The sequence below is a fragment of the Tursiops truncatus genome, chromosome 20 (genome assembly GCF_011762595.2).
Source record: "Tursiops truncatus isolate mTurTru1 chromosome 20, mTurTru1.mat.Y, whole genome shotgun sequence".
Taxonomy (NCBI): Eukaryota; Metazoa; Chordata; class Mammalia; order Artiodactyla; family Delphinidae; genus Tursiops; species Tursiops truncatus.
In genome coordinates this window covers 18228922-18243953 of record NC_047053.1, presented here as the reverse complement: position 1 = coordinate 18243953, position 15032 = coordinate 18228922, and the positions used below count along the sequence as shown (strand labels likewise).

Genomic DNA, 15032 nt, shown 5'->3' with positions numbered 1-15032 from the left:
GAACTTTGCACAGGAGAGAATTTTGCAATTTAATTATGCAGGGTACTTTAGGAGGTAAGGTGGGAGGGTCCAAAGAACCATCAGATGTGTCCTTACCTCTCAAAGACACGGCATGTTTATGAAGACAGGGAGCAAGGTGAAAATTTTTATCCACTTAAATAATAGGTCAGGAAAACAACAGAAAAGTTAAGCTTTGTAGAGCTTAGATGATTCTTTGCCAAGTAATTGTACAACCTAATTGTTCTGGAAGTTTAGCAGAGGGAGAGATGCCTTAGGGTGGCTCAGAAACACCATCTGGAGGAGAGGAGGGGTTGAGAGGAGTTGCAGAGGATGGGTAGGATCTGTGTAGGTGGAGAACGTTCCAGGTGGATAAAGTGGCCAAGCAGAGGAGTGGAGCTTAAAAGCTGACTCTGGGTGTTCGTGAATAAGTTGTCCGGAGGGGAAGGAGTGGGTGTTGGGGAGTTGTGGAAGGAATCGCGAGCTCTCATCAGTATGACGCTTGGCTAATGCCCAGGTTTCTAGGTCTACCTTTATTCCCAATCACCAGGTCCATCAAGATTCGGATGTTGTATGTGTCTCACCTGTGTGTGTACTCGACCACTCTGCGAACTGGCTGCAAGTCTCAGCGCACGGGTTCAGTGATTGTTCATGGTTTATTTATAAGTTGGGAGGGGTTGGTTCCCAGGAGCCGTAAAGGGTAGCAGTGTCCTTGCCTCCTCCCCAGCTGTAAATCCTGATGACCCAGGTGGAAAGCAGGCCGCTCTCTGATAGTTGGAATTTCCCATCAGCCCGTTGTTCCTCCAGACTGTTCCAGTGTTTTAGCTGTATGAGCCTTCCTATAAGGCTCGTGTGGACCCTTGGATATCTGTGTCCCTCTGCAGAAGGTGACCACAAACCCACTGTAGGTCCAGGTGCTGCTATGTCATGTAATGTTTTCATCTCCCGGAATATGGGTGGTTGGTCCATACGGGGTGTATATTTATGGTTGTATAGAGGCGAAATTTGAGTGTATTTCATCTCACAGTGGGTATGTGCGCACGTGCTCCATCATTGCTGCCTTCCCCAAGCTGCGGCTTCTCCTCTCACTCCCGTCTGGAATGTCCTGTCCCCTGCTGTCTATCTGGCTCTTTCCTTCATTTATGGTCTGTGACATGCATTTAGGCATTTATAGCTACAGTTTCAGGGGTCTGTGTCATCCAAACCGAATTTTAATTTTCCCTACAGTAGCACCCACTGTGACATTTTTTATAGAGAGAGAAAAAAAGGAATGTTTCGGTTACTTTTTTTTTTTTAAGCTTTTGTGTCATTTTCCATTTAGAATTATCTTCTTATTTTGCTACTAGTCTGGCTTTCTTTTCCTCTCTTGGGTAAAAGCTTTATTTTTAGACATCTGCTACAATCAATGTCACTTTCCCCTTACTGTTATTATTTTTAAAAATTGATGTAGGCATGTGTCTGTGCCTGAGGGTCTGGATGAGGCAAGACTCAATGATGTGGATTAGTGTGAGTTAGCGTATCTGAGAAGGAGTTTCAGTTTGTATTTTACGCTTATACCAGAAACTGCTGGTATCTTGAGGGCCGCCTTCTCTCCCCCCGGGAGTCTCTTGCTAAGGGAGATTTGTTCTATTTATTTGCTTTTCCTTTCGGTGGAGGCACAGGTGTCGGTGGTTTTGGTGATGGTGGTAAGCTCCGCACTCCACTTCCAAGCGTCCGATCCAGGAGTCAGATGCCTGCACAAGCACCTCCAGCCTTCGCGGTCAGGCCTGGTTCCCGCCAAACCCCCGCATGGCCACTTGAAGGCCCGACCTCGGCATCCCCACCACGGTCTGCTTTCTTCCTAGCCGCTTCCCTTTTAGAGCCTTTGGTTCCTTTTCTCGTGCCTTGGGCCATTCCTGGACTTGAGTTCTAACAAAATTCACATCAGCTCTGCTGCACCCTGTCTCGCAGTGAGAGACCTGCCTGGTGCAGCCACGCGGAACATCTGGTCCTCACTGTGCCCTTACTCGCCACTTAGCCGTCCTCGAGGAAGGAGGAATGCGGGCTGCTCTTCCTGAGGACAGTGGCCTGAGACATGTGCTTTTCATGTCACAGGTCGAGGAAACCCACTTTAGGCTTCCAGTTTCTAATTTTGTTGGTGGTGGTTCTTGTTTTGAGAATAAGGCATCTGCTCAGCCTGGTGTCTTGGTTCTTTGGAAATTTAATTTGTCCTCTTTTCTTACCGGTTTTTCTGTTCCATAAAAGCAGTGATTTGAAGCACTGTGTTTACCGAAGCTCCAGGCAACTTCTCACCTTTAACCTAACACAATGTTCCTTTTGTACCTTTGCTTAGACCAGGCTTTCCTCAATCTTGGTGCTGTTGACAGTGGGGCTGGGTCATGCTTTGCTGGGGGGCGGGGGGGGGGGCTGCCCTGTGTGTTGTCAGATGTTTAGCAGCATCCCTGGCCTCTACCCACCAGATGCCAGGAGCACCACTCCCCTCCCATACGACAACCAAAAATATTTCCAGATGTTGCCAAATGTCCCCTGGGGGAGGGGGCAAAATTGTCCCCAGTTGAGAACCACTGGCCTCGGCTGTTCTCACTCCCTGGAATGCCCTGGAATGTCCTCCCCCTACTCTCTACCCTCATCCCTGCCTGTCAGACTCTTCCTTGTCCTGCGAGACCAGTTCTGAAAAGTCTTTCCCAAACCTCCAAGGCAAGGGTTAACCATACCCTCACCTGTGCTCCCAAGATATATGGGCACTTGATCATAACTGTTAGGATTTATCATGCTATGTTGTTTTCTCTGCGTGTCTGCATTCGCACCAAATTGTGAGATTCCCCAAAGCCAGAGAGCCTGTCCAGAGGTGGATCCAGGTTGTGTGGTCCTTTGAAATTCATTACAGTTGGGGAGGGGGGAACCACCTCTGAGAAAAAGAGTATAAATTATGAATGTCAGATTAGATACATGGCTTTGGAAGGGCAAGCACAAGTGAGTGGCTGTGAAGCAAACCCACCGCTAGCCCTTCTGCATTTTCTATCATGCTCCAGAATTGGGCAGCTGTGTGTTCAATACATTTTAAAATGAATGAACTGGGACTCCCCTGGTGGTCCAGTGGTTAGGACTCCGCGATTTCACTGCCGCGGGCCTGGGGTCGATCCCTGGTCAGGAACTAAGATCCCACAAGGCACGCGGCGTGGCCAAAAACTAAAAAAATTAGAATAAAAAAATAAAATGAGTGAACTAAGCCGTCAAATGTTGGCTGATTGTTCTTCAGCCCATGGAATTCTTAACTTAAAAAAAGCATACAATCATCTCAAAATATTGTACTTAATTTAATACAACTTCAGTGTGTGTGGGGGGCGGGCAGGAGCAATGAGCTGCAGAATTCGTAGAAAAGCAGTGAACAGGCACTCGCTTGCCCTCGCTCTCTCCCTCGCCACACAACCTCTGTACTCTTTCTGCAGCTCTTTGATCATTTGGAAAATTAGATAGGACAGAAGGTCCCTCTTGCTTCCTGGGGCAGAGCCTTAGGTACCCTGGTGGTCCTCAAGCATGTGTCAATCTGTGATTGGTTCAGAGCTCTCCTTCAAAGGAGCTGTAGTTCGATTCATAGGAGAGGTGAATGGCACACTAAATCTTTTTGGCTTGCATGTGAAATTCTTTGGCAACCACTTTTAGAGGCCTTCGGAAAAGGACAGTTTGCTCTGGGCCTGTTTTGCACATTGGCTTCATATTGGGACAAAAAAATGAGAGTTGGGGTTTCAGAGCTGCCATTTGGAGTGAATCGCCCAGCCGTCTTGTTTCCTTTCCTGCTCCGTGACAGATTTCCAAGACTATTTTTATTCGGGGTCATTTGTTGACCCTGGAGACTTCTGCTGAATTTAGCTCCCAAACAGAGCCAGATGTGGGTGGAATCAAGCGCTCAGAAGCTGCTACTGGTGTGTTTCATCACAGGTTCTGAAGGGTTCTTCTTCTTCCTTAAAGAGAGCAGCTTTGACTTTTTGCTCAACTTGGAGACGAAAGTGGTGGATCTGGTATAGATAGAAGTGTGTTTGTTTAATGACTCGCGCGAGCTGTCAGTGTCGTGAATTATCCTAATGTGGAGAGCCGTTTGCTGACATTTTCACCTAAGTCTGAGCCACCTCAGCAAAAAGGACTGGATCTCCAGGACCGGCGTCATTTTATGATAACTCTCTGGCGTCCCTCGCTGTGTTGCTGTTGGGACTGGATTGGGTCATGTGGCACTGCCAAGCCTATCTAGTGGGATCTGCCCCACTGGTGATGAGCCTCACTGACATGGCCTATCAGAACGTCAACTAGACGCAGGAATGGGTTCAGAGGGTAACAGCAGTTTTAAGTATACATTGCAAGCCTCTCTCTTTTTGTCTGTTCAGTTCCTTGGTTGAGATAACGGTTTTCTTTCCTCTGGGTTGGAGGCTCCCTTCAGTTTACCTGCTAGGTAATAACTAGGCAGATCTCTTAGTAGGCAGTGTCTCCCCAACTTTAGTTTTTGTCATTTATGGGAAGAAGAAAGGGGAGCACATGCTTGCATCGGAAAGCAGTGAAAAGAGCACAGGCTTCGAGTCCTGACTGGCCAAGTTCAAATCCCAGCTTCACTTTCACTCTTTTTAGCACTGTACCTTTGGGTATGTTAACTTACCTAAGCCTCAGTTTCCTTATATATGTAAAATGATTGCCTCTTAGGGTTATTGGGATGAAATCACATGAAGTGTAAAAAGTGCCTGGTCGGTGCTTGGTACATAATTCCCTCCCAACTAATGTTAACTCTGCTTCTGAATCCTTCCCAAATGGCCTCACCTCCCTGCCCTGACCCTGAAGGGCTTGCTAATCTCACCTCTTCCTTCCTCACAAAGACAGAATCATTCGTTTTGGCTTTATTTGGGGGGCAAGAATGAAAAGTGTTCTAGAAGGGGTTGGGGTTACCTAGTGGAGAAAGCAAAAACATTGGAGATAAATAGATCTGGACCTTAATCCTGTCTCTGTCCACCACTACCACCCACGTGGGCTTAGACAAGTTGCTTAGCCTCCCTGAGTCTTGGTTTCTTCGTCTGTAAAGATGAAGTGTTACTGCAAAGATTAAATTCTACCACCTGTAAAACACCTAGCGTGGTACCCATAGCATAGTATAGTAGATGCTCAGCAGACGGTCCTCAGTCTCTCCTCTCCATCCCCTCTCAGTGCAGCCCTGTGGATCAAGTGCCCTTGTTGGTCCCAACTGTCTCCGTGACTGTCATACTCATAACCCTGTTCCCTCCAGGGTGTTCTCTGATTTCATGAAGGTTGGTGGCATTGGTGCCTGAGATCTCCAGGCACTATAGATGGGTGATTAACTTTAAATATAGTCTTTAAAAAAAAAAAACCCTCTAACTTATTTCCTTATTTAACTATAGACCTTATGTCTTTTTAATATAATCTCCTGGCTTTAAAGCTAGCAGCTACTTGAATTCTTGCTGTGTGCTCATCACTCTGCTGGGCACCTTGGTGGGCGTTACTTTATAAAAAGTCATTCTTTGCGGGATAGCTTAATTGGGAGTAAAAGATAACCTTAATAAATAGATCAAACTCAGGTAGAATATGATTGAACCAAAATGAATATTGCAGACAATCAATTATTTTTAGGGCTTCCTAGAGAGAAGGAACCAGTGAAGCAGATTTTTTAAAAACAGAACTGATGGCAATGTAATTAAGAGTTGTATATATGTTATGTACTAGAGTTCTCAGGGAATTCAGAAAAAGAGAAAATGGGATTGGGAGTAGGTAGACAGTGCTCTGTGGAAGAGGCAGGATGTGAGCAGACCCTTGTTGGAAGGAGAGAGAGTTTCTCATCGGGAGACACCTCTTTCCCCTGGGCCCTGATGTCCTAGCCCTCTGCTTTCTCGCCATCCACTTTCAGCGCCAGTGGGCTGGCCATGCTGCCCGCCAGCTTCCACTGCTCGAAAATATCCGCCACTACCCCCCGCCCCGCATTGTCGGCACTTTGTTCATTCCTGTCTTATGCTACCCCCAAATTCTCCCAACTAGAGACTGAGTCAGGCTGGTAAGAATCCTCTTCCAAAGTCAAATACTTCTAATGCAGCCCAGGCACATGAGGGTAAATTTGCTGGGTCCTTTCTGTCTCATGCTTTGATGAGGTCAGTTAGAAGGAGGGACTGAGAATTTCATTTCTGAGTAATAATTTTGCAGCCTGTCACTGCAGACCCGGGATGGAGAACTGAACTCTGGCGGGAAGGATGGGCCAAAGATAGTATGAGCCCAGTTTATTCTTGGGGAGGCAGGCTCTGAGGACAGAGAGGGAGGGCGCCAGAGAAAAACTTGGCTCCATTAAAAAATTAGTCTGTGGCTTATCTTTGGGCCTAGAAGAGGAAATGGAAAAAAAATTTTTTTTCTTCCTTTATTTTATGCCTAATTACAGAACTTTTAAGACTCAGCACCCAGACTGCGTGGTGAATACTATGGTCATTCCATTGTGGGTTAGAGACATATGTGAGCCAGCCTGTGACTCTAATCATGGCTTTCAACATTTCTTGGTGAAATAGAATGGTCCACTGTTGGAAAGTAGGCCGTTTTAGAGTAAGGGTTTCTGATAAGTGACTTTAATCGATGGAGAAGGGATTTGAGAGCCGCAGCTGGTTCCTTTTTGATACTTTGCCCACCTTCCCGTCTCCTCCTTGTCTCAGCCTCACCCCTGAGGATACCCCAGTTTGCATTCCAGACACAGCTGCTCATGGGGGAGTAGTTACTTTATGTCTCAGTGAGACAGTCTTCATTCTCCCCACGTTTCTGCCCCTTGGTGCACACAGTATGGAAATGGATTTCGCTTTAGTGAGATTAAAGCATTAATTCTAGTAAAGCTATTTTGCTTTAATAAAAAGATTGTTTAGTGCTGAACATAGCTTTTTTCCAAAAAGTACACAGGCCAATTCAAGGTTCTATTAAAACAAAACAAAAACTTCTGGAATAGATGGGGAAATGCATCAAGAGACAAACCCAACTTTGCTTTCATTCCTCCTCTCCATTTATGACCCACAGTCATATTACTAAGACTTGGGGGAAAAAATTACCGCTTACATACACCAGGGTCCCATAAGCGCTAAAAGCCAATGAATTAGTCAAAAAATGGCTTCATCTAAAACAATGAAGCAAACACCAAGAGCAATTCAAACAATTTTTTCCCCTCTGATCACAAAGTCTGCTTTGAGTAACTTGTACAATAGAGGATCGTCTGTAGCCGGGTCAGGGCGATCCCGAAGGGCTTTGTCTCAAACCGCTGCTTAGTGTCCAGTGTAAAGTCGAGAAAAATTTCATAGTCAATTAAAATTAAAAAGTCCAACTCCATTTTAAAAAAAAACCTTACACTTACTTTGGATCACCCTAAAATCAGTTATGTTTCAGTTTGGGCTTTCATGGACATCTCAGTCATTTAAAATTTATTGTAAGAATAGCCTTTGATCATGAGGCTGAGTTATTTAGCCTGGTTCTGCCATCCTAGCCTATGTTACTTGTAATTAAGAAGAAAACCTTTTTAAAAAAATCCTCAAAAGTACATCTCTAGAGTAGTTCAGATGTCAGGAAGTACCACTATGAGGAGTTTTTTTTTTTTTTTTTATTGCATTCACCCCGTGCTGTCGACTCATGTGTGTGTCCTACCTGCAGTCTCTAAGTCCCGAGGGCAACTTTATCTTCTTTATCTCTGAAGGCTTCTTTCCAGGCATTAAGGACAAAATGTTTTCCCTTCTATCAGTGAACGAGTAAATGAATGCATAATATTTCCACCTCTTTGATTCCTGCCTGAACTATGTATTTTCCGGGTTTTATGTATTGTATTTTGTATATTTAAATAATCTGATTTTTCTGTTGTAACTCTAGTCTTTGGGGAGATAGGAAAATAAAACTACCATTACTCTTGGGGGAGGGAAAAAGCACTAAAATATATTTGGGATCCTTGTGAAATGATAGACATCTTTTTTCTTTTCAAAGACGTGTAGAACTCAGACAGGTGGAGCTTGTCATGCATACAAGGGGGGAACCTACTTGAGTGGTTCTGTAACCTCGTGTTGTTGCTTACCTTAGCGAGTAGGTTACATTGTTACCAGCATCGGGAGGCCTTTATATAACTTGGTATCATTTGTTGAATGTCTCTAAAGGGACACTCTTTCATACAGCAAATCCAGTGACTCAGATCACACGATTGGTGCTCTTTCAGTCTGCATTCTGTGGTGTCCTGGGCCATGAGAAGCCGTCTTGGAGGCCAGGTAGGAGTGGAGCAGGGCTTCGGCCCCTCTCCTTTCAACAGAGCAGCTCTGCCTCTACATATTGGGGTTCCAAGGAATTTTTTTCTTGATGAGCTAATTTATTTTTAATTTATTTTTTCAATGAAGTATAGTTGATTTACAATATTATACTAGTTTCAGGTATACCACATAGTGATTCAATATTTTTATAGATTATACTCCACTTAAAGTTATTACAAAATAATGGCTATATTTCCCTGTGCTGTACAATATATCCTTGTTGCTGATTTACTTTATACAGAGTGGTTGGTATCTCTTAATCCCTACCACTATCATGCCCTTCCCCTTTTCCCTAACCACTAGTTTGTTCTCTATATCTATGACCAAGGAATTTTTTGTTTGAGAAGAAATGCTATCACATTGAAAAACCAGTTTGAAAACCACTGTTCTAGGTGCTTGTTTTCCAGATGGCTTTTAGTCTTGCAACCACACACACACACACACACACACACACAAAATTAGAAATATTTCTAACCAAAATGATTTAAAAAGTGGCAGTGCGGTATGCTATAATGAGCAAAGGAAATATTTCAGTTATCCGAACTTAAGCATGGCTCTACTATATGTACTCTATGGCGTAAACAGTGTACTTCAGTTCTCTGAGCCTCTACTGCCTGGTTTTAAAATGGGACTGATCCCTACGTTACGAGGTTATTTCATAAAATGAGATCATAGATGGGTTGTTTATAGTTGTAAACATATCAAGGACACTCAAATGCTAATGCTGTCTCACTCTTGCTTCCTTAAACAGAATGTAAGGAATGTAATTTAACTTTTTTCCTAAAGGACCTAGATCATGATAGTCATAGTTGTGAACAATTGTTTTCACACCTCCGGGGTTTGTTGAGATATGTGTGATGTTTTGTTCCACACCAAACGGATGTGAACAATGTAACATTTGAGAGTGTATGGTTACATTTCTATGGTTTCTCTTAGTGTGCCTCCCTGTGGATTCTCTGCCCGCTCTTAATCTACAAATGTGATCTGCTCTGGGACTGTCTCATGGAAGGGAATAGAGAGGAGTTAATGAGTTCTGACGAAGACTGAGGGGTTGCCCTGGCTGTTTCAATTCTGGGGCTTGAATTTTGAGACGTCCCTGCTCAGAAGTATCTTTTGATTGCTTTGGTGTGTGAAGCCAAGGCTGAGTTCCGAGTCGTAGGCAAAGTGCTAGTCCACAACTTACTCCTGCCCTTGGTATTTGAATTATTTGTGTGGTTGAACAAACCAGCGCACGCTGCATGGGTTTTTCCACACTGCACGCACTTTATGATTGCTTGTTGATTCGTGGGAGGCGGCAGCTGTTGGCAGAATCTGTTACCATTTGCATCTCTGCCTCCTAGGTTCCTGGTTTATCTGAAACCGTAACTGAAAAGAAACCTGTTCTTTAACTTCATTTATCCTCGGCTGCTGGTTCTCCAATTTGGCTTTGTATCAGAATCACCCAGCTCTTAAAATATCCAGATTCCCAGGGCTCTACTTCCCAGAGACTCTGATTTATTAAGCCTCACGAATGCCCAGTGATTCTCCTGTGCAGCCGGGTTAGGGACCACAATCCTAGGCTACTGGTTTGTCATCCACAGCTGTGTTCTGTTGAAGCTATATGGGATGTGAACTGACCGGTATAGTAACAAATGTATCATGACTTACCCAGATAATCAGTGTTCTTAGTTCTGTTGTGGTTACTAAATCAATTTAATTATTTGATAGTCACCCTTTTTTTTTTTTTTTTTTGGCCACGCTGCATCGCACATGGGATCTTAGTTCTCCGACCAGGGATCGAACTTGTGCACCCTGCAGTGGAAACACAGAGTCTTAACCCCGGGACCGACAGGGAAGTCCCGAGAGTCACATTTTACTCTTCATCCTTACAACACCTTTTCCTTCACCCTGTGGTTATGGTTGTCTGCTTTTAGCATACCGTATATTACTTTTCCGTCACCAGATTTCCCATACCAAAAAAAAACCCAAGTGTAATCATACCATCCTTATTAATACCTTGATACGTTTCCTTACAATATTTTGTACATATATAAATGTATATATTTAAAAATTTGGAATCTCCCTGCTTAAACAAGATACACTTTTGTAAACAGTTTTCTGATATAATGATGTAGAGTCCTCAGCATTCTTTTCGTGTCCTTAAGTTGTTCTTGAAAGTATGATGGCAGCCACAACGTCCTCATTCTTTTCTGGGTCTGCAGGGGCAACCCAGACAGACATGGTTTTTTCTCCCATAGAGCTGAGGGAGACATGTATGGGGAGACATACAAAACTGGTAAACAACAAAAGAATAATTACAGGTAGTAATAAGTGCTAGGAAGGAATGAGCAGGGTTCCCTCCCAGGGGAAGTGGCAGTGGTGTGTGTTCACGGCCACAGAGAAGGTGTTTTATGAGGAAGTTGACTTTAAGCGAGATCAGAAGGTCGAGGAATCTGTGGGGGGGGGGGGCGTGGAGGCAGGTGTGGGGAAGGGAAATCAGATAGGGAAGGGTGGTTGAGGCCAGGCAGAATGAGTCACTAGAGAGGGAGCTACTGATGGAGCATTAGTCAAGACCACACTTTGCAAAGGGCCTTGGGCACGAAGGGCTCAGACTTAAGTGCGCTGGGAAGCATTGAAGGGCTTTCCACATCTTGCAGTCGCTTCAGGTTGATAGCGTGCTTTTAAGTGTCTGGGTTCAGCTGCCCAAACTCCCCAGGTCTGGTGGCTGTTCTGAATGTTTGTTTTCGTCAACTTGGTGAGTGCAGTGAGGAGTTGGCAGTTGCTTTCTACCCTTGTCGTTCAGCGATAGTAAACACACATACAGTTCCGTCTTGATCTGTTGTATAACAGAGCTGTTTCTTGGAAGAGGCAGCCCCAAAACAGTGTTCTGTTGATTGAAGTCAATCTCAATTAATGACTAATAGGCTACAGCTGATTTTGGGGAGCTGCCTTTTTCTGATTTTATGCTTCAAGCAATAGAAGAAGGATTCTGAGCCATGAATTCCCTGATGAAATCTCTGAGTTGTAGAACTTTAATGCCGGAAGGGAACCTGGAGGTTATCTTCCTGATGTACAGATACATGAAGTTAGCAACACAGAAATTATGTGATTTTTTTCCCCCAGGATTCTTCAGTAGTCTAGTGGCACAGTTATAACTGGAGCAAAAGTCTCTGGTGTCCTAGCTCTGTATTTGTTCTTTGGCTTCTGTCTTCCTTACCCTGGATTGCTTTGCAATCAAGTAGCAATTCTTTAACTTCCTTTTTCATCCCCCTCCTCCGGCCCCCCCCCCTTAAAACAAACTTACTTGAAAAGATCTGAGCAGGTTGAAACAACGAAGAAGCTAACAATGTAAATATGAAGTAAATCTCTAGTTCTCTTACTGAAGGGCAACAGTACAAATACAAAATAACATTTTAGGAGCCAAAGATGAGGGTTTTAGGAGCCTGTGTTATGTGTCAACATCCACCTGGGCTCTATCAAGAAAAAAGGGGACTTGGAAGTTCTACCCTGGCTCATCCCACCTGCGCTGGAGGGGTGTGTAGTTCTCACTGCTTTATCAGTTAAAATGCCGTTGGCTGCAGTGAAAAGAAAACCTGACCAAACTGGCTTACACAAAAAGGAAGCACATTATCTCACACAACCAGAAGTCAGTGATAAGAGAGGCTCTGGCCAGAGTCCTTAAGGGCTCTGGCTCCACTAGTCTGTGATTATCTCAGTTTTGTCCTTCTAGGGCTGGTTTCACCGTCACACTGGCTGAGGATAGTGACAGCCGTTCTGTGCATCTCATCCAGACACAGTACCCTCCAAAGGAAGAAGAGGGAACCATCTGCTTTTCTTTGCTTCTTATTTAGGAAGTCCCTGGAAGACTTCCTTGTGTTTCATTGGTCCACATTTGCTCACATGCAAATTACTAAACCCATCACTGGTTCTGAGGAATGCGGTTATCATGATTGATTTAGAATGCACACAGTTACGTGGAAGGGAGTAGATACTGGAACAAAATCAGCTTCTTTTAGGGAGGAATGGATTTTAGGGGAGAATAGGATATTGAATAGGCAACCAAGAGTGCCTACTCTGTACACTTTTATAAGCTGTGTAGACAGAATGATGTTAATTCAGAAAAGAATGCTCAGTGTGTTGAGGGTACATGAAACTATGTCATTATGAAACTATGTCATTTTTAAATGACTGAAGGAGCCATGGAAGCCACCTAAATGTCCATTGATAAGGTGAATGGAAAAGAAGATGTGGTACATATATACAATGGAATATTACTTAGCCATAAAAAAGAACGAAGTAATGCCATTTGCAGTGATATGGATGGACCTAGAGATTGTCATACTGAGTAAAGTAAGTCAGAGAGAGAAGGACAAATATCATATGATGTCGCTTATATGTGGAATCTAAAAAAATATGGTACAAATGAACTTATTTACAAAACAGAAATAGTGTCACAGATGTAGAAAACAAACTTATGGTCACCAAGGGGGAAGGGGGAGATAAATTAGGAGATTGGGATTGACATATATAAACTACTATATATAAAATAGATAACTGATAAGAACCTATTGTATAGCACAGGGAACTCTACTCAATATTCTGTAATGACCTATATGGGAAAAGAATCTTAAAAAGAGTGATCTATGTATGTATAACTGATTAACTTTGCTGTACAGCAGAAACTAACACAGCATTGTAAATCAACCAAACTCCAATAAAAATTAATTAAAAAGTAAAATAAAATGACTGAAGGAATAAGACAGAGGATGTGATAACTTTGGTGTGTTTTCCAGCATCACCAAGCAGTTCTCCACTTCTCAGTGGACACCAACTGGGTGTCTAACAAATTTAATGTGCACAGTTCAGGTATTATCTACAGATCCTACAGGCTAAGGGCTCAGTCCCACAAGACTGCCGCCACTTCAGACAGTAAGTCCAGGCTGTCACTTGTGCTTCGGACCAACCAACTGTAAACTGGAGGTTCCCGCGACCCCTTCCTCAGATTTGATTTAATTTGCTAGAGTGGCTCACAGAACCCAGGGAAACATTTGCTTATGTTTACCAGCTGATTATAAAGGATATAGGTGAACAGCCAGGTGAAGAGGTACATAGGCTGAGATCTGGAAGCATCCTGAGCACAGGAGCGTCTGCCCATCCGCGGTCTGCAATATTATAGACCAAAGTAAAAGAAAAAGGCTGTGTGTGTATTGGCCTGAACATATGCCACGATATGTGATATTGGGTTGGCCAAAAAGTGCCTTCAGTTTTTAAGTAAAAATAAAAGACACATTTTTCACTTTCACCAAGAACTTTATTGAACAATGCAGTCACCATTCTGTTCCACTACCTTCTGCCATTTTTCGGGCAACTTCATAATTCCATCTTCCCAAAACTTTTTATCTTTTTAAGCAAAGAACTGTTCCAGGTAGCTTTTACAGTCTTCCAGGGAATTGAAATTTTTTCCATTAAGAGAATTTTTGTAAAGGCCTAAATAAATGGAAATCCTAAGGTGCAGTGTCTGGTGAATATGACAGATGAATCAGAACTTCCCAGCCAAACTGTAGCCGTTTTTACCTGGTCATCAAAGAAACATGCAGTCTTGCATTATCCTGTTGGAAGATTATGCGTCTTCTGTTGACTAATTCCAGACACTTTTCGTGGAGTCCTGCTTTCAGTTGGTCTAATTGGGAGCGCTGCTTGTTGGAATTAATCGTTTGGTTTTCCAGGAGGAGCTCATAACAGAGGACTCTGTTCCAATCCCACCATATACACAACATCACCTTCTTTGGATGAAGACTGGCCTTTGGTGTGGTTAGGGGTGGTTCATTTCGCTTGCCCCCTGATCTCTTCTGTTCCACATTGTGGTACAGTATCCACGTTTCATTGCCCATCACAATTTGTTTTAAAAATGGAACGTGTTCGTTACGTTTCAGTAGAGAATTGCATGCGGAAATACAGTCAAGAAGGTTTTCTTCGCTTAACTTACGTGGAACCGAAACATCGAAGCGATTAACATAACTGGTGCAAATGATTTTCAGTGCTTGGTTTGGATATTCTGAGTATGTCGGCTGTCTCCCGCATGGTATAACGTTGATTGTTCGCAATTAATGCCTCGATTTGATCGCTGTCAACTTCAGCTGGTCTACCCGACTGGAGCATCGTCCAGCGAGAAATCTCCAGCATGAAACCTCACAAACCACTTTTGACACGTTGGACCAGTCACAGCACCTTCTCCATACACTGCACAAATCTTTTTTTGTGTTTCAGTTACATTTTTACCTTTCTTGAAATAGTAAAGCATAATATGCCAAAAATGTTGCTTTTTTCTTCCATCTTCAGTATTAAAATGGCTACACAAAAATTCACCAGTTTTGATAAGTTTTTTTTTAACTGCACGCTGATATGACAGCTGTCACAATACAGTCTAAAAAAATTGTTTCAAATGAAGTTAGATGACTAAGCGCTACTGGAGCCATCTTATGGGAAAAAAAACAAACGAACTTTTGGGCCAACCCAATATGTTTAATGAAATAGGTGGTATAATTCCATTTTTATAAGTAAAGAGGTGAATGGTATCCCTTCCTGTTTTAAAACAAACAAATAAAAAACAAAAAGCAAGAAAAGCCTGGGGCATCTTGCTGTGCTAGAAACAAAAGAAATCCTCAAGGAATGATGGACAATGTAAAGAAGATAACCACGAGTCCATACTTACAGAAACTAATCGGCTAATATCTTGAAATTTGTTGAGGAATGAGATCT

General features: G+C 43.2%; 1 protein-coding gene across 5 annotated transcripts in view; it reads left to right on the top strand.

Annotated features, from left to right (window-relative positions):
- MYO1D (myosin ID) overlaps nt 1–15032 on the top strand; it is a 350471-nt gene that overhangs the window by 2037 nt on the left and 333402 nt on the right. The gene's annotated exons all lie outside the window — the stretch shown is intronic.